Source organism: Aedes aegypti, unplaced genomic scaffold (assembly GCF_002204515.2).
Source record: "Aedes aegypti strain LVP_AGWG unplaced genomic scaffold, AaegL5.0 Primary Assembly AGWG_AaegL5_hic_scaff_1485_PBJ_arrow, whole genome shotgun sequence".
NCBI classification, from domain to species: Eukaryota; Metazoa; Arthropoda; class Insecta; order Diptera; family Culicidae; genus Aedes; species Aedes aegypti.
In genome coordinates this window covers 76,618-100,838 of record NW_018734928.1, presented here as the reverse complement: position 1 = coordinate 100,838, position 24,221 = coordinate 76,618, and the positions used below count along the sequence as shown (strand labels likewise).

The window sequence follows — 24,221 nt, the reverse complement described above, 5'->3', positions numbered from 1 at the left end:
TCCTGAGCAACTTTGCCGAAGACAGCATCCTTCTATGTGTTCGCAATCTCGAGTTATCGCATAATTAACCTCTACCGGAAGTTCGTATCGACGCTAGCGCCACGCGGTGGTCGAGTTCTGAACTAAATTGTATCTCACGTGGAAGTGCTTATCCTCCTGAGCAACTTTGCCGAAAACAGCATCCTTCTATGTGCTCGCAATCTCGTGTTATCGCATAATTAGCCACTACCGGAAGTTCGTATCGACGCTAGCGCCACGCGGTGGTCGAGTTCTGAACTAAATTGTATCTCATGAGGAAGTGCTTATCCTCCTGAGCAACATTGCCAAAGACAGCATCCTTCTATGTGTTCGCAATCTCGAGTTATCGCATAATTAGCCTCTACCGGAAGTTCGTATCGACGCTAGCGCCGCGCGCTGGTCGAGTTCTGAACTAAATTGTATCCCATGAGGAAGTGCTTATCCTCCTGAGCAACTTTGCCGAAGACAACATCCTGCTATGTGCTCGCAATCTCGAGTTATCGCATAATTAGCCCCTACCGAAAGTTCGTATCGACGCTAGCGCCACGCGGTGGTCGAGTTCTAAACCAAATTGTACTTCATGATGAAGTGCTTATCCTTCTGAGCAACTTTGCCGAAGAAAGCATCCTTCTATGTGCTCGCAATCTCGAGTTATCGCATAATTAGCCCCTACCGGAAGTTCTTATCGACGCTAGCGCCACGCGGTGGTCAAGTTCTGAACTAAATTGTATCCCATGTGGTAGTTCTTGGTCCCCGAAGCAAGTTTGCTGAAGACAGTACATTCCTATATGGCCTGCATCTTATACAATTTGGTGATGACTGCAGATTTCTGGACTGAGTGTACTGAAATTCCACGTGGCCAACATGGTCCCTTCGTAGCCGATTCCCGGTGGCCACTGGATCCGGAACCGGTATTCCAGGTAGTGATCAGAATCTTGAGGAGTATATCTTTCGAATGCGGAATAAATTTCATTATTCGGTTGATATTTCGCTGATTTATAGGGGTATACATTTCTGGGTCATAATGACCCCAGTATCTTATTAAGTTGTTTTTTTGTGGCGCCATCTTAGAATCACCTTAAGAAAAAAATTTTTTGGTCTTGCGCTTCGTTTCCACAAAATATTAAAAGTCAGGGAATTTCAGAAAGATCCGTTTGATAACAACAGAGATATTGCAGGTTGAAATTCGATTTTGGGTCATTATGACCCCAGTATCTAACTAAGGTTAAAGATCCATTGAAAAAGATAAAATAAAAATTCGTTTTTGGTAAACACGTTTTTGCAATTTCTCATCGTAATAAGCTGTTCTTCATCACGTTAATCCGTCATGAAACGACCTACTTTCCTGCACTGAATATTATAATAGCAGTGTGGTAGTATCCATAACGCAACTGAAATCAGTTGTATTATGGCTGTTACCGAACGCTTATTCATTATGGAACGTAATGAACCATTACTCAACAATTTTCGTGATTTTTCAAAATAATTGTGACTGCATCCTGATATGATTTCTGATACAATGAAATTGGAAAAATAATTGCACGCAACCCGTTGCAGAACTCGATTTTTACAGCACTCGTCGTAATTGTACGACTCGTGCTATAAAAATCATCATTCTGCAACTTGCTACGTAATCTACTATGAATCTACATGAAACTTTTGCAAATTTATCTTAGTTCTCATCTCTCACCATAAAAAATTGCAAAGAAAACCAACATATATTTGCAAGTTACAAATACTTTTGATTACAAAACAAATTTATGTATTCTTATTGTTGCTTAACAAACCTATTTTTTCGTTAGTGCATCTAACAAAATTGATAAAACAATAAATAAAAATTTACTCAATTTTGACATCAATGCAGATAGAGCTACCTAGTGATTCATGACAGAGAAATTATAATAAATTGGACATGATTATTTCCTACAAACTCATCTGTTGATGACATCTACCCTTGTTTGAGAGCCATTCTATGACAATGGTAGTCAATGCAGCAGACATTCATTGAAGTTCCACCCTCTTGCTCCTTGAGCCACGTGGAAGGTTTGGCGTTACGCAAGCTATTGTTGGATAATTGAGTGAGAAGGAATTTGCGATATCATGTTAACATTTACAACGTAGAACTACACTTCAAATGCGTGAGTGTGTGGTTCTACTGGATATGCATGCTTTTGATACGGCTGATTTTACATTCAACATTTTATTTCATTTTATTTGTCCTCAAAACCCAGCGAAAAAGGGTAATTTTCCGTGCTTTAATACCATTTATGTTTGTTTGCCTGCGATCGGAACGAATAGTCGCTCGGTGCTAGATATTATGCTGCATGATGACCATTATCACAGGAGAAAACCATCTGAATAGCACGTACAAAAAGTCTGCGATAAATAAAAGGACGAGTGCATCTGTGAAGCATCGGGACGCTTGCACAAGAGACTAGATGCTGCTAGTAAAGTCATGAATCAAAAAGTGCACCAAATAATGACGAAGTAATGCACTATTTTTTGAACAATTAATCCAGATGGTAAAATTTTTAAACAAATAAAATCGATTATTACAAATCATACCTTTGAAACAATTTTTGACATTTTAAGTCCTGAGACAATTAAAATGGTCTTATCGATGAAGTTTAGCTCGACAGGACTTGCTGTTTTTTTTTTTTTTTTTTTGATTTATTAGGAGATTTCAATCTGCAAATTTGCATCCATCATACACTGTTCTAGTTTCATTAAAAGAGCAAAAGCTTCAGACCGGTAGATTTTCCATGACTGTGATTTGGTACATCCCATAGAAAATGTCACATTATGTTGCAGCTCTTTTCGGAAGCAATCTGTACTTGCATCTGCAAAGCGGCATTGGCGACGGCGAGTGGCCATCCTGGGTTGGTCCCTCAACATTGCAAAATCAGAAGGAGAAACTTTTGTGAGTAATTATGAAGCGTAAATATAAAAGAAAACTTTCTCTACAATTACCACTATGGCTGCAGCGCAAACAGCTTCTCTCGGTTGCGGAAAGGACTTCAATGAGCACGTTCGTGCTTTTTAGTGAGAGGGTCGAGAATATGAACATCACAAGCCGAGCTTGTGATTGAAATTTTGAATTTCAAAAGGATTTACCGTTTTCTCTCGAATTGAATTGGGTTGTTAAAGGTCTTTAGCAGAATACTTGAAGGTCATTTTCCAAATTAGTCATGAGTTTTCACGTGGATCTCTATCGATTTTTTAAACGCAGTGACATCGTTTACACACACAATATGATAACCCAACTAACATTCACTCACTTAACAAACACCATTACGGCAGTTTTATTCAGCATCATGTTTAAGAACATTTTAATGATATTTATGGCCAACCTTTGTTCAGCCGTTGTTCACACAAATTTGGAGAAACTCAAAAGCATGTCGTAGAATACCAACTTTTTTTCAGCTATGAAAACGTTTTATAATCATTTAGTTCAGCTTTAATACGGTTGATGGAAAACTTATTAAAAACAAATAAAAAACAAAATTTTATTTGTCTTGGCACTTTAAATGTAGTGTACACAATTATCATGATATAACAACCATATTTAAAAATCGCCTGGATACTAGATTCGAACTCGAGACCTTCCAATCGCCAGCGGTTACTTTCTGATGGGTTCTAGGTGATTTATTTTTACACGTCGATTGAAATTTAAATTTCTATCTATTGAAAATCTCATGCATATTAGTTTATTCTTGCAAAACACATTGAAAAATAAAGTTTCCAGTAAAATTATGTCAATAAAACCTGAATATTGTATGTTTTTTCATGCTCAAAATATGTGCATTGAATTCAACTCTATTTTAAGGTTGCACATCACGGAATCCAAACATGGCAGGCACAATGGCCGACTTGTGCCCCTACTCACGATTTCAAAGGCACTAATCTGCTGAAATAATGAACGTACAAAGTCAAGCTTCTTATTTTAAGCTTTCTGCTAGTGCACAAAGGTAAAATAAAATTGCACTGTAGTTAGATGCTTCTGATACATTATTGAATTTTGATTCCAAGCTGTTTCACCTTAAATGATGCTTTGCTTTCCAGTAATGTATTTTTACAAACAACTTGTCTTACATGTCATTTAAATTTCAGCAATTTTTGCTGTGTTGTACTGGCAAATGAACCCACTCTCCTCATGATTCTACAATAGCTCTGTTAGTGAACGCGTGGAGTTGACGATTCAGAGATTGTTTGTTCGATTTCAGACGTGTTTAGTTGTTTAATTTATGTTTTATTATTTAAAAAAAATGCTCTTAATCTGTCGAAGACACGATTCATATTTTTAGTTGGCTCTGTGCTCCCGAACGAAGATTCGCCCGTGACAATGGAATCGTATTTGTTCGTCATGACGCCGAGCCTATGTGATCGGATCTCTGCGGCAAATCGTCATCCGACGCTGGTTGAGAGACAACATGGCTGGTCTGAAAATTTGTTTGAATATCTGAAGCTTGTTCTTAAGACAAAGTTTTGATTTTCTATTAATAAGGGGATAGAGACATTTTACATATTTGTTACAATAGGCTTGAATACCCTCAATGTGATTTTTGAAAGTTAAATTCTTATCTAGCATGAGCCCTAGATACTTAAATTCATCTGGCCAAATTATTGGAACCCTCTCATCATGACAAAGAGCTTGTTTATGTGAGAATATTATTAATTGAGTTTTGGAAGCATTAGGAGAAATCTTCCATTTTTGCAAGTATGAAGAAAAAATATCCAAACTTTTTTGCAATATACTACAGATGACACGCAGACTTCGTCCTTTGGCGGAGAGGCCTGTATCATCCGCAAACAAGGATTTTTGACATCCCCGGGTAACTCCTGTAAGTCAGATAAGAAAATATTGTATAATATTGGTCCCAAAATGCTGCCTTGAGGAACACCAGCTCTTTCAGGAAGTCTTCAGATCTAGAGTTCTGATAATTAACCTGAAGTGTACGATTTGACAGATAACTTTGAGTTATTCTAACAATGTATGTTGGAAAATTGGTTGGTTGGTTTGACTTTATTAACGAGATTTTTAGCCCTAGGCTAGTTCATCTCGGGACCAACGGCTTTACTTCCCTTCCGAAGGAAGTCGTCACTATAACTTTTTACGTCATAAGTGACTATGTCGGGGATGGGATTCGATCCCAGGTCCTCGGCGTGAGAGGCGAGTGTTCTAACCACTACACCAGGTCCGTCCCCATGTTGGAAAATTAAAGTTTTTTAATTTTACGATCAAACCTTCATACCAAGCACTGTCGAATGCTTTTTCTATGTCTAGGAGAGCAAGACCAGTAGAAAAGCCTTCAGATTTTTTGGAACGGGTCAAATTTGTTACACGTAAAAGTTGATGAGTGGTCGAATGTCCATGGCGGAATCCGAACTGTTCATTGGCAAAAATTAAATTTTTCGTTAATGTGGGCCATCATTCTGTTCAAATAACCTTTTCAAAAAGTTTACTGATGGAGGCAAGCAAACTGATAGCTAGAAGCTTCAGCAGGATTTTTGTCTGGTTCTAAAATTGGTACAACCTTAGCATTTTTCCATTTGTCTGGAAAATATGCTAATTTAAAACATTTGTTGAATATATCAACTAGGAATGATAAGCTGTTTTCTGGAATTTCTTGATGACGATGTAGAAAATTCCATCATCGCCAAGAGCTTTCATATTTTTGATTTTTTTAATAATAGTTCTCACTTCTTCCAAATCAGTCTCACAGGCATTTTCGAAAACGTTCTCTCGATTGAGAATATTTTCGAAGTCCTGAGTAACTTTGTTTTCAATTGGACTAGTAAGTCCTAAATTGAAATTGTGTGCGTTTTCAAATTGCATAGCAAGTTTTGAGCTTTTTCGCTATTAGTTAGTAATAATTTGTTTTCCTCTTTTAATGCCGGTATTGGCTTCTGAGGTTTTTTCAAAATTTTAGATAATTTCCAAAAGTCTAAGCCCAAGGTCCAATTGAGAAATTCTATTTTCAAATTTTTTGTTTCTTAATTGTGCAAAACGTTTCTTGTTTTCTTTCTGCAAGTCCTGCCATATAATTTTCATATCAGGATCGTGTGTGCGTTGAAATTGCCTTCTCCTCACGTTTTTAAGACGGATCAAGAGTTTAAGATCATCGTCTATTATCACGGATTCAAATTTTACTTCACATTTCCTCTGGATTGGATTAATGGATTTGTTTAATGGATTAATGGAATTTGTTAAAGTTTCAAAAGCATTGTCAATATCAAGTTTTGTTTGTAAAGAAATGTTAACATCAAGGTTAGAGTCAATAATGTTTCATATATATAGTGGAGCTAATAGGATTGAGAATCGCTTCATGGGATATTTGAATGTAACAGGGACATGATCAGAATCAAAAAATAGCATGAGTAACTAATTGGCTACAAAGATGACTAGAGTCGGTTAAGACCAAGTCAATCGTAGATGGATTTCTAGAAGAGGAAAAACATGTAGAGCTATCAGGGTATTGAATTGATAAATATCCTGAAGAGCACTCATCAACATAATTCTGCTGCGTTGGAATTACTTTGAGAATTATTCCTTGACCGATGTTTGGCATTAAAGTCACCAATGACAAAAAAAATTGACTTATTGCGAGTCAATTTTCGCAAGTCAGTTTGGAGAAAATTAACTTGCTGTCCAAAGCATTGGAAAGGCAAATAGGCAGCTATGAAATTATATTTACCAAGCTGTGTTTCAACAGAAACACCTTAAGTTTCAAAAACATTAGTTTCAAATGACCAAAACAGTTGAACAGAATGATGATTGCAACTCCCCCACATGCCCTATCATTACGATAAACAAAAAAGTTAGGATTTTTTTAGTTTGGATCCAGGTTTTAAATACGTTTCAGCAATTACTGCAATATGCACGTTATTAGCTGTAAGAAAATTAAACAGCTCGTCCTCTTTACCATTCAAGGAACGAGCATTCCAATTTAAAATATTTAATTATTATTTGTATCCATTAGAATAACGTAATCCAATAACAATTTGATTCGTAAATTTTACACCAACTTGGACTGCTTCAGTCATAGTAATGGCTTTGAATATTGCATCAATCATTAGATTCAATTGTTCAGTTAGAAAATTAAAATCAAGGCAGGCATATCACTTGAAGTGGGTACATTTGATGATTTTCTATTAAAATTTTCGTTATACGAAGAGGCGGAGTAGATGTTACCTGTAGCGACAGAGATTTTTCCATTTGATTTCAAACAAGTAGAATGGGTACTCATAGTACGAATGGGGGAGGAGTTTAAATTATCTGCTACGATATCGGCAAAGGATTTTCCGTGGGTAGATACATTCGAAATTAAAAGATTCGAAAGGCTACCCGACGGATTAAAATAAGTTTGTGATTGCCCCCGCAATTCGAGCATACAGTAATACCTCGATATAACGTAACCTCTTTATAACGTAACTCGATATAACGTAATTTTTACCTCGATATAACGTAACTTTTTTTTGATCCCATTTATTTATACAATTTTTATTAAAAACATGGTTTATGAACTGCTATAAACATTTTTCAACATTCAAACACCTACCAATACTAAATCAGAGCAATTCAAGCATTTACTATCACTGAATACAGTCATAAATCGATATCGAAATTTCTCGACGGATTCTGAAGATGCCTCCAGATATTCCGCCAATAACTGCTCCATGGGCTTATCTCAAACTGTCCTGGTATTAATGTATTAAACTTAAAACCTATTCTTAAAATAATTCCGACAGGGATATTCCAGAAATTCCACAAGTTAACCCTCCTGATATTCATGTGTTATTTCTCCAGGATACAAAGTGGATTCAACTATGAATTCTTCAAACGATTCCACATATGATACCTTATATTTTTCCGGAGTCTAGAAATTTATAAATTATTTCAGCATTTTTTCATGAATTCTTGCAGCGGCCACTTTAAAGGACAATCCAGTTATAATTCTTGGAATGCTCTACAAATTATTTAAAAACCGTACAGGTAGGGTAAAAGCACCGGTTTTGGCCAGCCTAAGAGAAAATGTCAATAAAACTGAAGGGAAGCCGTATTTATACAACAAATATGTCAAATGCAAGCTTCAATTCCATATTATATGTGTAAAATATCAAAACTGAGCCAAAACCATTTTTTCGCTTTGAAAATCCCGTTGGTCAATATAGGCCAACGGAACCAGTTTCGCCAGAGATTTAACTTCGGTTCCTAAATTGGCCAATTGCATTGATTCTCATGAGAGTGGCCATATTAGGATGCCCGGCCAATTTAGGTTATGGGAGTAAAATATAAGGAATACTAATTGTTTTTCTTATGTTTTGAAACCAATTTGGACAAGTAAATGATTGTAGCTCTATCATAAAATGTGATCTACTGCACACAAAAGGTTTTATACTGATTGGCTATGTAAAACGGTGTATAATCCACTATGGCTACAACTGGCGTATGGCCAAAACCGGTGCTTCTACCCTATTCGTCCAAAAACCTGAAGAACAATTTTATTGGCATTTCTCCACCAATTTGCTTATGATTGTCTGCAGAACTTTTTACAAATAATTATGCAGAAACCATTCTATATACTACTTTAGGTTCTTCAAGGATTCTATGTGAAATGAAATCTTTCATTGATTCCATCACGAATTTCTTAAGAAAGATTCCAATGATTCTTTTTCATTGGGTTCTTCAAGTAATTCTTGAAGACTATAAGTCTAGAATTTTTTTATGGATGTTTTTTATTACAAAAACATATTCACGGATTTCAAAAACTGAGCATCCTCCTCCTGAATCCCCCAGAAATTTCTCCTAAAATACTACCGAAAATTCCACAATGTATTCGTTCAGAAACTTTTGCATGAAAAATTATTCGAAGATAGTTCTTATTTTTGATAGTTTTCTAGTGATTTCTTCATAAATTCTAAAAAAACATTTTTCAAAGAATTCTTGGACATTCATTCTAAAATTCTGTCTAGAAATTACCAAAAGATTTGCTTTAGGAGTTCTACCACGAGTTCCTCATAACAAAATTCTTGAAATTCCATAAATGCTTGCTAGAAATGTTCATGGATTGCTCAACATTAACATTTTTAAAGATTTCTGAAAGATCTTATTTATGCATTCTTCTATAGTTTCTCCGAGTGTTCAAGGATTCCTTCAAAGTTTTTTTCCTGAATACGTTTCATTAGGGATTACTGCATTAAAAAGTTAAAAGTTAAAAAAAAACAAAAAGAAAATATAAAAAAAATTACATACTGAAAAATATTTAAAAAAAATGTGAGATAAACTGAAAATGCCTGCTATTTCAATAATATCAATATAAGACCCATTTCTCACCAAACAATACATGATGAACGAAATTCAGAAAAAAAATATTTTGCTTCGATATAACGTAACCTCGATATAACGTAACGAAAATAAAAATCGAGTTACGTTATATCGAGGTATTACTGTATCTATAAATCTAGAAGAGAAATCTAGAAAAATATCGAAATAAAATGTAAGAGAGACTGAAAATGGCTGCTAGGTCAATAACACCATTTTAGATCCATTTTCTCATCAAACAATACATGTTGAACGAAATTTAGGAAAGAAAATATTTTGCTTCGATATAACGTAACCTCGATATAACGTAACGAAAATAAAAATCGAGTTACGTTATATCTAGGTATTACTGCATATATTTTTTTTTCTTTTTTTTTTTAAGGCGCTCTGTGCTTGTGGCCACTACTGTGCCGGAATCAGTTGATCTGTAGCATCTTTACCGATACTTATCTTTATTTACATCAACTTTCACTCTCTCCTACCTTTTACTCTCACACCGAGCAGGTAGGAGAGAGCTCTGCTGTTAGTGAGGCTAGCTGCCTGCGAAGAGGGTCAGTTTGTCTCAGTCACCATCTGATACTGACGGAGGATGGATGTGCTCCCAAAGCACGGTCCTCCGTGAGGCGTCTTCTGGTGGCTGGACGGGTATTTTGTGGAGAGGCTGGAATCGAACCCATGACCTTCCGCTTATAAAGCGAAACCGTAACCTCAAGGCTACAGACCCCCTAAAATGAATCGAGTTAACGTTGATAATTTATCGAACATTAGTGAACAATTATCTTTGACAGGACACAACAAACGCTCATGACCAGTTTGACCAAGTATGTATTTCTCTTCAAATGATCTTTATAGTTTTATGCCAATATTTTTCCCTTATTTACAGCTGTTAGTGTGCGAATGTTTAACGAAGTGGATTCGGGTTGAAGTGCTTTATGTCTATAGTATTCAAATTTAAGACCGTTCAAAGCCCGCTTTACTTTTTCTTTACAGTGAATTCATAACAATTCACCAAAGCTTTAGATTCGGATTTGTAGTGGAGCGGCATCCTCTATAATGTGAAGAGTATGCTTGAAGCAAAAAGAATCAGACGACCACCAGTACACGGAATTTATTGAATTTATAAATGAATCAAATTATTATGAATAAATGAAATATATAAAATAAGTGTAGAAACATTGGTGTCATCTAAGTATTTGAAGAACTTTGAACTAAAATTTCGGCTTGTTTCAGAAACAACCATAGAGGTGTCGTTTTTCGTCTTATAACAGTTTATAGAGGAAGGTTGTTCGGAATTTCATATGAACTATTTGAAATTTATTTTCAGCAAAAAGCAGCACGATGGGAGAACGAGTGTTAATATCCATTTTTATCAAAATTTCTCTTATCAGTGCTAACGCTCAAGAACGTTTGTCATTTTTATAGGATCGAATTCCCATGCAAACTCCTTATTATAACTTGTTGGAAACACGAATATTGCTGCTGGACAGTTCGATCACATAGTTAAAGCTAAGTATGCTGTTTCGCTCAAGAAAAGTAAAGAAATTCCTTGACTGAAAGAGTCAAGAAATTTCCTACAGAGAGCCCCTTTGAAGTGACATTTCTTCTCAACTGCGTACTGCGATCAGAAAAAAAGTGATTTTCTTGACCATTTCTTGGGAGAAATTTCCACGCATCGAGATAGGCGATTCCTTTTCTTGTTAGTAGCAAACCGGCCTTAAGGTGCAACATTTAATCTTTTTTCTAAATCGGTCGTCCATCAGAAGGAATAATCACGGATTATATGTTATGTTCCTATCCCAATGAAAGCGGAGTTGCTGGAGAGTATGAGTCTATGTATATTTTTCTCTTAAAAAAATCTAAAATGAAACAATATTAGTTATATAAAAGACGACAAAACAAATTTTCACACACCTATCTGTTGAAAGAGAATGACAACTCATACATGAAGATTCCATCCTGGGATTGAATCCCAGAACCAATCCCGCCCACTGAGATCGGATAAAATCAGGATTCAAAACGATCCTGCTAATTGAGATTAATTCATAGCATGCTTGTTTAAATTTCAGAGTAGAAATATGATCTTAGAAGACTATTAAGGGGCCGTCCATAAATGACGTAGCATTTTTTCACTGATTTTTAACACCCCCTCCCCCTCGTAGCATTTCGTCACAACTACGGGTACTCCCCTTGGAAAATACGTAGCATATCAAGCACCCCCCCCCCCCCCCCCATATATTTTTCTGACTGGGTTGAAACAAAAATAATAATTCAAAAGTTCAATACAAAGTTTGATATTAATTACTGACTGAAATGTAAGGATAATCCAATCTAACAGTTTGTTATACAGAGCGCTCAAAAGTAAACAGTTTTAAATAAACATTTTCCTGTTTAAGTTACATAATTTTGGTTTCCAGTTTCATATAGGCTAAATATATTACTTTTGCTGATGTTACCATGAAAAACAAGTTTACTATAAAAAATGTGAAATAAAATGATTGATGAAACTCGTTACTGTCGAGTTAGGGTGCAATATATTTTATAATATATTGAACAGAAATTTCGTTATATTACAGGATTGTTTTTTAGTTATTATAGTTAGGAAATAGGTTTCAATAAAAATGATCAACATAATAATTATTTTGAAATGAATCATTGTCATTATTATCCAAATTCAAATCCATTTAGCAATCAGTGGCCAGGCACATAAAGATACGATTATTATACAAATTATTCATATCCATTAATATTTCAGCTGAACTTTATTATCGTTTCCATACTGAAATAATCTTGCTCAACCTATAATGAAACAGTTAAATAATAAAATTGTTCAAATTACCGAGTTATTAGAAAATTTAACGATAGGGCAATTTTTATTATCCTTGTGATATGAATGTTTTGAAGCTCATTTTATACCCAAGTTTATAAGTAAAAAACAAAAAGAAGTTTGATAAAAAACAATTGCGTGCCATTTTTTTCAGCGCCTCTGTTTTTACCGACTTGTTTCAAAATGCTACGTCCACTGGCTACGACCCCTCCCTCCCCTCGTCACACTACGTCACAAATTCGTGAAGCCCCCCTCCCCCCTAAAAAGCTACGTCATTTATGGACGAACCCTTAGTCACTTGAGAGCAGAGTTGGGAAAAGTTCTGAAATTCACACTACAGTAGGCAGGCGTAGCAAATCACAATCAGCGGAGCCAGTGAAACTCACGCGTATCGCTGCTGTAGGCCAAATGAACGCAAATAGCAAAACGCCCGTTGCTAAGGGCAACCCAAAACTACTGTAGAAAAATGTTCTATTTCCGGCTGCATTTCCCGCATTTACAGCCTTCAATGACACTACAGTATGGCCCATAAAAATGCGAAAATCGTTATATCATGTTTTATGATAGTTTTTATATAGAAAATCTGAATGAAACATAAATATTATTCATTACTTGTATTGAATAATCTAGTAAGACTCAGTTTTTCGCTTTGGACATGATTTTTATCTGTAACTTTCACCTTACCAGAGAGGAATTGGAAGCATAGCTTCAAATTTTATCATGCGGACGTCGAGTTCAATATCTGTGTGGTGAAAGCTACTAAACATCAACGATGACGTCAGCTTCTTCACAGGCCTTGTCTCCAACATACGCCCATATCAAATGATAGAATTGGTTCATACCTGGGTCATTGGAGACTTAAACATATTTTCGAAAAAACGGCTCATTTTGGAGAGCTTTGATTGAACCTTCATATAAGTGTGATAAGTGGCTCCGTTTTGCTCAAAACCTATGAAATAGTATTGATATAAGTTGAATCTAACCGAAGAAACAAATTTCAAGCTCAAAAATCTGTTATACGCCTCCGTATTTATTTTTTATTCAACTTTAACAAAAAATAAAGGACAATCAAACCTATAAGACGCCAAATGACCTCAAAACTATGACCCTGGCAAAATATTTGATTGTGATCATGAAAAACACGTTCTCTAGGAACTCCTCCATCCTCTGATACCGAACAAACTAAAATGTTCAACAATAAAGTCTGATTTTTGAAGGTGGAAAGTTTATCACCAGAGTATACGACAATCAGACGCTGTTTCTTGCTTGAGGGCGGACAAAACCTTTGAGCTTCTTTGCTTTATTACATTATTTATGACAGTAAGAAAAATATGACAAAAATTGTCCTGGAAAGCGAAGTTATGTCAGAATATACTACAATAATCAGAAATTACATTCGCTAGCAAAAACAATGAAAAACGCTTGTGGATTCTATATTCATGTTCAAACAATTTTCGCATTTTTTATGGGCCATACTGTACTGATTTATAAAATTCATGTACCCAACATAGCAACTTGATGAAATTCACAAATTTAGCCATACGTGAATTCTCGAAAGTTTTCTCATTTTGTATACTTCTGAATGATTTAAAATCAGGATATATTTGACATCAAACTACTGAAACACACAGAATGATTAAAAAATAGAAAACAATCAAATTATCGCATATGGCGAAATAGGGAACTATCATGTCCATAACTGGTACACTTACCCTAGTAGAAAATAGCATTGAAAAGTATTGTTTTAGCAGCACTGAAAAGTACCGTTTTTAATCTTAGCACTGAAAAGCACTGTTTTGTAGCACTGAAAAGTATTGTTTTATTGCTTTAGAAAGTTTTTAAGAAAACTTCCAAGAGCAGAGAGAATTCGTGTACGCACAGCACGAAGGTACGATGCGCACTGATTCCACAGTTATTTAATAAGAGCTTTCTTTGCCAAAGTTGCCATTTTCGCATTCGTATATCGTGTGGCAGGTACGGTGATATTCTATGCCCAGGGAGTTCAAGGAAATTTCCATTACGAAAAGATGCTGGACCGACCGGGACTTGAACCCAGACACCTTCAGCAGGGCTTTGCTTTGTAGCCGCAGACTCTTAACCACTCGCTATGGAAGGCCTCAAAATCATGAATACAAGCAAAAAACCAAGCTGAGGGTCGTGGGTTCGAATCTCACCGGTCGAGGATCTTTTCGGGTTGGAAATTTTCTCGATTCCCAGGGCATAAAGTATCTTCGTACCTGCCACGCGATATACCATGCAAAAATGGTCAACGGCAAGAAAGCTCTCAGTTAATAACTGTGGAAGTGCTCATAAGAACACTAATCTGAGAAGCAGGCTCGTCCCAGTGGGGACGTAAACGCCAGAAAGAAGAAAGAAAAGAAAGCAAAAAAACCTGACAAAAATTGTCCGTTGTTAACAATTCAGCAACAAAACGGATAAAGTAGTGGTTTTTTCATACTAAAAAATATAAAAAAATCGTGCTAGAATTGAATTCCGACACACAGGTTTAGAAGCATTGAATTAAGATTTTCTTATCAATCTTCGTTTGCAGGTCGATTTTGGCGAATGTATTCCATCCCACCAGGCCTAGACCGTACCGAAGCCACGTGTTCTGCCCGAGTTCAAACGCCTCGCACACGGACTCCGCTCCGAGCAACATCAGCCATCCTGGATGCGAAAAACATTCTACATCCCGAACCTTCACTACGATGGTGCTGGACCTGACGCGTACTTTTGGGTAGGCAATGGCTCCGAACCGAACATCATGGGTATCAAAGTTCCTAATGAAATTGGCTCGCTGGAACCCCTGCGAGGCTATCAGGGTGAAGATATCGAGATCCAACTGCCGGTAATCTTACCGTGTACGACATCGATTGGCTGGCTGTGTGGTGCGTCGAATATCGGCACAACTTTGGGCCATGTCTACATTCCAAAGGACCTGGACATTCCGCCAGCACTTGGCCAGACGAAAATAGCGGTAAGTTGGGCTCTCGGGGTGACGCTTTTGGTGGAGGGTGCTTGTAGTGCTTAACAGTAGTAAACTCAATTCTAACAAACTTACAGCCGCCTTGGTGTATAAACCGGTAAGCTATCGCTGTCTATGTAATATGTACTATTTGGAACTAAAACTTGATTCCGTTTACAGACGACATCATCAACCGTGCCAACGGTGATATCGTTCGGGCATCCAACGCCAACCTCGAAGCCATCTGTGAACTGTAAAGAACTGCTCCTAGGCAGATTGAACGTGATGTGCAGGTTGTCGGAGAATACGTTGAAATTGAGTTGATTGGTAGAATCGAGGAAGATCAGTATATGGCCTTTGGCATATCTGGCCGAAATGGACAACCTCAGATGGTCGGTTCTGACGTGGTGGTGGTGTTCTATGATCGCAAGCAACGGAAGTTCCGTGCGGAAGATTACTACTTGTCAGCGTTGTCCCAGTGTGACGGCAAACATGGGGCCTGTCCGGATGAGCGGATAGGTGGAAGAAATGATGCTGAGCTAAGTAAGTTTAATAGTCGCTGAAGAACTGCAGATGGAAATTTCTAATTATTTCATCTCTTAGTTTCTGGAGACCGGCGTCAAGGAGTAACCAAATAAAGTATCGTCGTCTTCTTCACACCAACGAAGCGGCCAGTGATCAACCATATCCAACAGATCGACAAATTTCGGTGGTAGCGGCCATTGGTCCATTGAATTCTCTAAGCGAAGTGAATGCCCATAACTTCAGAGATGTGACAGTGCAGGACATCCAGATCAACTTCTCCTCCACGAATGATCACACGTGTACGGATGCTTTGGACAGTGTAATTGACCCTAAAGGACCAAAGATATGGGCTAAACGAATCATCAGCCGGGAATCTGTTATCAACGCCAAAATCGGTCCAACTGGTGGAAAACGGGGTTACACTCCTATGACGGGTCACCCTTCATGGGGAATTGCGTGGTACCTGAACGATATGCTCATTCCAGAGGTGTACGTAGAACGAGGCAAAACTTATACATTATCGTTGAAGGAGGTGATGATCAAACTCAACCAGCCAAGTGAGTACAATAATGATGATAATTACAGTGTTTTCGTCAACTAATCCAATTTATTCCACAGATATCATCCATTCTATATAACTGATTCACCAGAAGGTGGATTCGGTCAGAATACTGCGACGCAGCAAGAGAGAGAAACGGTATTCGCGGGTGTAGCCTATGATAAGGATCGCTTTCCATATCCAACTGCAGGTAAATGGTTGATTCAAAATTGGTGTTATCGTTAGATCCGTTATGAAATGGCAATTGACAACTATCTATCATCAACAGTTTGGTCGGTACTGTGAGTGGAAACACAAAAACCGTGGACAAATCGGAGCAAATTGAAACCTTCGAGGAGTTTATGACCACTTTGAAACTAGAGTGCGATAATCCTGATGCACAACCTGGATATCTAAATTGGACCGTGCCATATGATGCTCCGGATATGGTATACTATCAAGTACGCATCGCTTAGTCCTTGTTTCAACTAGAAGAGTTTCATGATTATCACTTTTTTCAGTGCTACACCCACCGGAACCTGGGTTGGAAGATTCATGTCGTTAACGAAGGTATGTCGCTAGAGATCAACGGTTCACATGGTGTGTCCTTGGTAAGTTCGTTCAGTATACCGCTGTTGGCGCTGACCGTGTGTACTAGTTTACTGATGATGCGACGACGTTTGCTATTCTGATAGTAACTTCCCCTAATTGGTTAACCTGCCCAAGTTTGAGTTCGACAGTACTGTAAATTGTTTATCTTTTTCCATTGCAAAGCCTGCAACGATTATAGAAAGGTAGGAAGTAACAAATATAGCTAATGAATCAAATCTAGTACACTCGGTTACGTTTCAGCGGTGGTTAATTCCATGGCCTAAGTTCTGTTTGATGGTTTGAGGTTGCACGACAAAAGATGAAAGAAATAAAGTTATTTTTGTGTTTTATTCCTCTCTCTTAACTTTATAGATTTACAGAATACTGAATTTGTGTGAAACATTGAATGAAATAATTATGGTGTGGAATATCTTTTCATAACAAATTTTAATCACGTTTTAGTTTAGCACATTGAAGTAAGAAGATTTCCAAGATATTATTAACCGTCAAAGCTGTTGATAAGCAACTTGTGGGCTTCGTGTCGAGCCGCTTCGAGTCAAGCGGTGTGGGTTCCATTCCCGCTTATGTCCGGACAACTTTTCGATAGAAATGTATTTCGACAGTGCCACTGGGCGTTGCATAACTAGTCCGTTGTCTAGTGTGGTGCTTCCTTCAAAGGGTAAATCGTCCACTGGAAGCCTTAACGTGTCAGTGTCATTTTTTTAACTTAAGTTTTAATTTTCATCTTCGCCAATCTTGCGCCACTTGATCGACCCATCTTGTTCGCTGCGCACCGCGATGGCATGTGACGTTCAAATACTTCTAACTAACCGCTTTCACAGGGCTATTATAGGGTTTCATTCTACTTCGTCGTAAGCGCTATTATTCGTCTTATCAAACTTAAAATGTTCCACTTCCACGGATATTCCAACTTACATGCAACATAGATTCATTTTCCAAGTGTATTTTTGTGAAGGCTGTCATGGTTTGTACACTTGTTTGTAAATTTCGGTTAGCCAATCGGGAGCGTCTTAGAGACTCCCCGACTCAACTGCCTCAGGGTCGGCACGCTTACCGTAATTTACCGCGGACAGGGAATCTTCGCACTAGAATTAGGAAAACCCACAGCACTTCACTGGTCAAAACTCCTACTTTATTTCCTTCACAAACGCAGTTTTATTTGGGCTTCAACCTACTCCTCGCTATCCACTTCTTTCCCACTTTCTTATGTACTAATCTGACCTTTCACTTCGGGGCCCCTACTTCTCACTGCTACCACCTGTCCACTCCTTCCTCTCGGCCTGGTATCGGCCTTCGGCGCTCTCCTGCTTCGACCACGTCTGGCCACGCTCTTCTCGGGTTGGCTTGGGGGACTTCGGCTGCGGCCTGCTGGGACCCTCCTACGCGTCCTAGGCTACCGATTTGGTGACGGATCGGTCTTCGGCTAATACCGATGCCGGAAAGTACCCGGAATAGGCCTCTAGGACGTCGTAGGGCGGTGATAGAAATACAGTGGTTTCTATACCAAAAAAACGGCGGGGTCCTGGTGTCCACTTTCCACTCACTTCTTCCTCACACAACTCTTTGTTGGCTCTCTCTTAACTTTACTTTTCCAATATCAAATTTGGGTTTTGCGACTAGCTTCTTCAGCAGTATCCGGGCAAGTGAACGTCCAGTAATTAAATTTTCAACCGTAGAGGTTCTTGACCTAGGTCGTCGGTCATTACCCTTTTCCATTCGGGTTTTCAATGATGGCCCCTATTTCGCCCCCCTCATGGCCGCCCGAACGTTATGCTACCAGACATCTGGTGGTGGGTTTTGGGAGCTCGGTGGGTGGTAGCCTGCATGGTTATGGTTAACTGACATACATTTGCCCTAGTTGTATGCCTAGTGCTACTGGGAAAAACATAGACAACTACTACAAATACTTCCTGTCAATTTAACGTACAAACAAAATACAAAATCACCTTAACACTATCAACTGACAAACCGAACACTTACATGTTCACCAAAAAGACAATAAAACTACTGTATTTCGTTGAATAACTTCAGTTCAATTATCCACTTTGCACTTTTTCACCGCAATCGCATGGACGAACACGATTTGAGAGAAATGCTCAACGATCAACACCAGTTACACCACTTTATCATACAAGTTTCTTCCCGCCCCGCTGTGGGACTTACTTCACCAGGCACTTATTTTCACTATGGAAAACCTTCGTACCATAATCCCACAGTTATGGATCAAATAGTGTGGAGTCCAACCTATAAAATTCAATAAAATGACATGGAAAACGAAAAATTATAATTTAAAAGCATGAACTGAATCGTTTCAAATTGGAACTTCGGTTAGTAAACTGTTTTGAGTGTAATATTTACATAGAATTGCATAAAAAAAATTGTATTGGTTTCTGAAAACCATATTACGGATCAATTTTCAGGTTATGGATCAAATTGTGACATATTACGGATCAGTGCGCAAAATAAAGAGATTTTCAACTCAATGCATCTGTATTACATGATTTGGCGAAAGTTAACAATGTGTCACATATTACAGCAAAAAATAGCAGTGTTAGAGCTGGAAACAAAGGTAAAATGCCCTTTTTTGTGATACTGCATTGTAGTAACTGAGACATGAACTGTTTTCGCTCCACACCACGTTTTCCATCCATTTTTGTCTGCTAGAAATGAAATTTACAAACCTTGTTGTATTAGTTTTATCCTAAGTGCTAGTGTCTGAAAATGTCGAATCCAATGCTTAAAATGGCAGAAATCTACATGCTTTGGAAGTGATCCATAACCGTGGTAAACAGTCATTTCCTGGTCCATATTATGGATCACTAGTTAGAAGTGCTAATATTCGGTATTTAGAATCAACAATCAAGAAAAATATTTTTTCAAAGATGAATTCATACTAAATCGACGCGATCGAGCATGTTTTATGCTACATTTGAATTTAACCACCTGTGCGAGCTTATGAATGCTGACGGCACTTCTTACAGAAAACGACCATATAATGATAGCTGTGTGGTACCAACTAAACATTTGTCAAATACACAGTTATTTAGCGGTTGAATGTTGTGCTTAACATTACAAATGGTAGAAGACAAATAGTATAACATGGGAAAAACATGTTTTACGTCAACGTTTATGTTTTGAGCGAGTTATCCGATGTTGAACGCCAAAGTGATCCGTCACTGTGGGTGATCCGTTACTGTGTGGGCATGGTATATCTTCACTGAAGGATTTCATTCCAATCACACGCCGTAAAATATCTATAATTCACGAAATTTTATGAAATTTCTTCACCGACCGCGTAAATTGAGAATGTAAACAAAGTTCAATCCGTCGTACTGAGAAAAAAAGGTTTTGCACATCAATATGTGCGCGATGCTCGACGTAAAAATACGCTTCCTTTGATTGTGTTGTTTTCGATGCACTGTAAGCAAATGCCATAATTGTACGGTCAAAAGGAATTGTGTTCATTTGTTTGGGCTGAATTTTGATGACGAACAATGAATTTTAAAGGAAATTAGTATATATATTGGAGGGAGATGCCCGTGGATCTGTATATTCTAGTAAAACATTTTATCATAGCGTTGATATGTTATGTTTTCACCACTCAATATATCACAGTGAGCCGTAAGTTGTGAGACGAATCTGGAAACTGATTGCGACAGATATGAAAACGATACGACGGATTGAGAATACGGCAAGATGCATTTTCTTTGCATTATTTCCAAAAAGAGATCAAGATTTATTAAAATCTTATTGTACAATGCTAAAGTCGTTTTGAGAAAGAATTGTTTGTCATCGGTTTGCATCAGCATCATTCACTGCAATACTGAGAAAATTGCAGCTCTCTCACTGATCAATGCTTAATACGATGGATACTAGCACATCACCCTACCTTGTTCAGACTACGGAGTTGAAAAAACCGAATGATGAAAAGGAACATGATACAACTGTATCACGAAACCCGTTTACACTGGATATTATGGTGATATTGTTTGACAGCTGATATTATGTATCAACTTCTTCTTATTCTTACCAAATTTTATTGATTACTATTTTTTTGTCAATTTCTTACAGTTCCGGGAATTCTCCCAGGAAGTTTTTTTTTTCTAAAATCCTCCACTTCTAGATGTTTATCGGAAAAAAAATCGTAGTTCCATCAGGAAGTTCCTCCGGAAGTTCTTTTGGATGGTTTCTCCGGCACTTCCTTCTGGTAGTGTATCCATGAGATTCCTCCAAAAGTTCTTGAAGGAAATTCCTCCAGGATGTTGCTTCAGGAAGTTCCTTCGGGAAGTTCTTTCGGTATGTTCCTTCTGAATTGTGAATTCCTTTAGAGTTCCCAGTGAAATTTATTTCGGAGTTTCCTTTAGACATTCGTTCGACGAATTTCCTTGAGGAATTTTTTTGAAATTTCTTTCGGAATTTTCATTGGAATTTCTTTCAGTGCTCAAAAATTTCTTTAATTGTGTTTATTTTTTGGATTTTCTTCCGGAATTCTGAATTTTTCGTACATTTTTTTTTTCGAAATTGTCTTTGGACATGACTTTGGAATTTTCTTCTGAAATACTTTCGGGGTTTCCTTTGGAATTTTCTTCGGAATTTCTTTTGCCTTTGGAATTTCCATAGGAACTTCCATCGAAATTTCCTTCAGAATTTCTTTCGAAATTTCTTTGGAATTTGTTTAGAATTTCTTTCGAAATTTATTTGGAATTTCTTTTAGAAATTATACTTGAAATTTCGTTTGGAATTTCCTCTGAATTTTTCTTCAGCATTTCCATTCCGATGGAAAAGAACCTAGGAATTTCCATTGGAATTATCTTCGAAATTTTGTTCGGAATTACTTTTAGATTTTTTTTTTCGTAATTCATTTTGGAATTTCCTTCGGCATTTTCATCGGAATTTTCTTTGGAACATCCTTCGAAATTTATTTTGGGATTTTCTTCAGAATATCCTCTGGATTTTGCTTCAGCATTTTCATCTGAATTTCCATGGGAACTTCCTTTGTGATTCCTTTCAGAATTTACTTTGTAATTTCCCTCAAAATTAGGAACTTCTTCAGAACTCCCATAATTTCCTTCGAAATTTGAAACTTTCCGTGGAATTTCTTTTGGATTTCGCTTTAAAATTTTCTTCGGCATTTCCTTTGAAATTTTTTTCGGAATCACGCTTCCATCGGAATTTACTTTGGAACATTCTTCGCAATTTCATTTGGAAACTTCTTCGGAATCTTTGAAATTTCCTTCAGAATTAAGAAATTTTTCCGGAGTTTTTACGGAATTTCCTTTGAAACAATCTGCGGAATTTCTTTCGAAATTTACTTCGGAAGTTCGTTTTGATTTTGCTTCGGCATTTCCATTGGAATTTCGTTCGGAATTTTCTTTGGATATTCCTTCGGCATTTCCATTGAAATTTCCCTCTTGATTAGAAACTCCTTTGGAACTTCCATTGGAGCTCCCATGATTTACTTCGCAATTTTCATTGGATTCCCCTTTGGAATTTCCATTGATTTTTTTCGGGATTTAATTTTAATTTTTTTATTTTTTTTTTATTCTTTCTTCGGAAAGTTTCTAGGAAGTATTTCCAGAAAATGCTCTTGGGTTTCATCCAAGAGTTTGCTTCTGGAGAAATTCCAAAAAGAACGGTTAAAAAACTCTCTGAGAAATTCTAGGAGAAGTCCTTGGAGAAATTCCTGGAGGAGTATTTACGGAGTAATTTTCGGTGGATTTGTGGAGGAATTGCTTAGGCATTCGTGGAGGAATTTCCGCCATAGAAAATCCTTGAAGAATGTCATAAGGATACCTGAAGAATTTAACTTTTCCCAAGAGTAATTCATGAAATAATTTACAGAAGAACCAATGAAAAAATATCTGGAGAACTTCTAAAGATTTTTCTGGAACATCCAAATTTGTGGAAGAACTTCAAGTGGAATGCAATGAGTGGATTTCCCAAATAAATTCCGAAGGGATTCCTGAAAAAATCCTGTATTTAATGGAACTTCCTGAATGGACTCTCCGGAGGAACTTCCGAAAGAAATTCAGAAGAAAATTCCAAACGAAATTCCGAAATAAATTCTAATCGAAATTCCAAAGGAAATTTTCAAAGAAAACTTGAAAGCGAATTCTATAGGAAACTCTGAAGGAAATTCTGAAAGTAGTTCTGTAAATTTTGAAAAAATATAAGGAAATTCCAGAACAAATTCCGAAGGAAATTCCAGAGGAAGTTTGAGAAAGAAATTCCAAAGAATATCCCGGAAAAAAATTGAATAAAATCCGAAAAAAAATCATAAGGAAATTTCAATGGAAATTCCAAAGGAAATTTCAATGGAAAATCTAAAGGAAATTCCGAAGGAAACTATGAAGGGAATTCCAAAGAATATTCCTAAGTAAATGCCATGGCAATTCCGAGGGAAATATTAAAATAAATACTCAAAGGAAATTCCGAAGAAAAATCAAAACAAAAATTCGAACGAAATTTCAGAGGAAATTCCTTTGGTAATTTCTACGGAAATACCTAAGAAAATTCCAAAGGAAATTTCAAACGACAATCCCAAAAAAAATTGGGAAACAAAAAATTAAAAAAAAATCCTATTCTAAAGGAAATTCCGAAGAAATTCCATAATGAATTTCGAAGAAAATTCTGAAGGGAATTCCAAAGAAAATGTCGATAGAAATTACAAAGGAAGTTGTGATGGAGATTTCAAACGAATCCGAATCCGAAAATCCGAATGAAATTACGTGACATTCCAATGCAGATCCAAAGAAATTTCCTAAGTTTAGCTCATCTATTTCGCTGACTGCGTGGACATTTACCGAAGAACATTCCAGGTGGTTTTTGAGCAGTATGCCAAGCTGAAACGTGAAGCATAATTGGAATGAAGGAATTTCACCTCGAATCCGGCCGGTACAAAACGAAGAGAGGGGTAACGAGCTAGGTGGTTTGACCAGGAGCAGGATCTTGGAAGTGTTGGCCGAGTAACTAGAGGCAAGCAGCCATGGACCGAATTTTTTTGGCTTAACCTTTTGGCACAGGTCATGTCTTAAAGGAAGCCATCAAAAAAGACCCATAGATGAGTGCCGGTATAATTGGCGGTCTACTATGGTCTACAGCTGCGAGCCCAAGAATACGAATGCTCCAGTTTCCAGTCGAATGTTCGTTTCCGCCATAGTCTCAAAGCTGTGTGCAATGGTATCAATATCGTCAGCAAAATCAAATAGCTGGACGGACTTCCTGTATATACCCTTCGTATATACCCCAGCTCTAATAAATACATTCTCTGAACACGAAAGACTATAACTTTGCCGTAACCTTCTGTGAGATTGGAAGGTACTACTAAGTAGAATGTCTCTGATACTCGAAATATCATCGGGCAGTTGCAGTCTTTTCTGAAACAACTCTCGTTCGTTTATTAGAAGGTTTTCGTCAC

General features: G+C 37.2%; 1 long non-coding RNA gene and 1 pseudogene across 1 annotated transcript; both read left to right on the top strand.

The window, feature by feature from the left end:
* The first annotated feature begins 14,754 nt into the window (after positions 1-14,754).
* On the top strand, positions 14,755-16,498 carry LOC110680485 (annotated as a pseudogene).
* Positions 16,499-16,515: 17 nt separating this feature from the next.
* On the top strand, positions 16,516-17,088 carry LOC110680486. The gene is made up of 2 exons (XR_002502894.1): positions 16,516-16,653; positions 16,714-17,088. It is a non-coding gene; the product is annotated as an uncharacterized LOC110680486 (long non-coding RNA).
* The last annotated feature ends 7,133 nt before the right edge of the window (positions 17,089-24,221 follow it).